The following is a 387-nucleotide window of genomic DNA, read 5'->3' as shown; positions in this document are numbered from 1 at the left end:
GGCACGAACCCGTGTCCCCTGCATCGGCAGGCGGACTCTCAACCACTGCGCCACCAGGGAAGCCCAAAGCCCTTGTTTCTTAACCCTCCTCCCTCCAAGAGTCATCTAGTCCTCATTCTTACTAATGTTCAAGATAAAGGAAATAAGGTGGTATAGCAGAAGAAGCACTAGGTTTTAGCATCACATACACTTGGATTTCAACCCTGGCTCTGTGTGATCTTCAGCAAGGTGTTAACTTCTATAAGCCTCAATTTCCTCATCTGTAATAATAGAACCTACCTCTCAGGGTCATTGTGTGGACTAGAAATAGGTGTGAAAAGCCTTTAGCATTGTGTGTGAGAGTCAGCCCAGGAAAATAAAGAGTCCCACACAGAGAAGTAAGGCTTG

Source organism: Grampus griseus, assembly GCF_964374135.1.
Source record: "Grampus griseus genome assembly, chromosome: 15".
Taxonomy (NCBI): domain Eukaryota; kingdom Metazoa; phylum Chordata; class Mammalia; order Artiodactyla; family Delphinidae; genus Grampus; species Grampus griseus.
The sequence above is the reverse complement of the archived record's forward strand: the minus strand, read 5'-3'. Positions refer to the sequence as shown.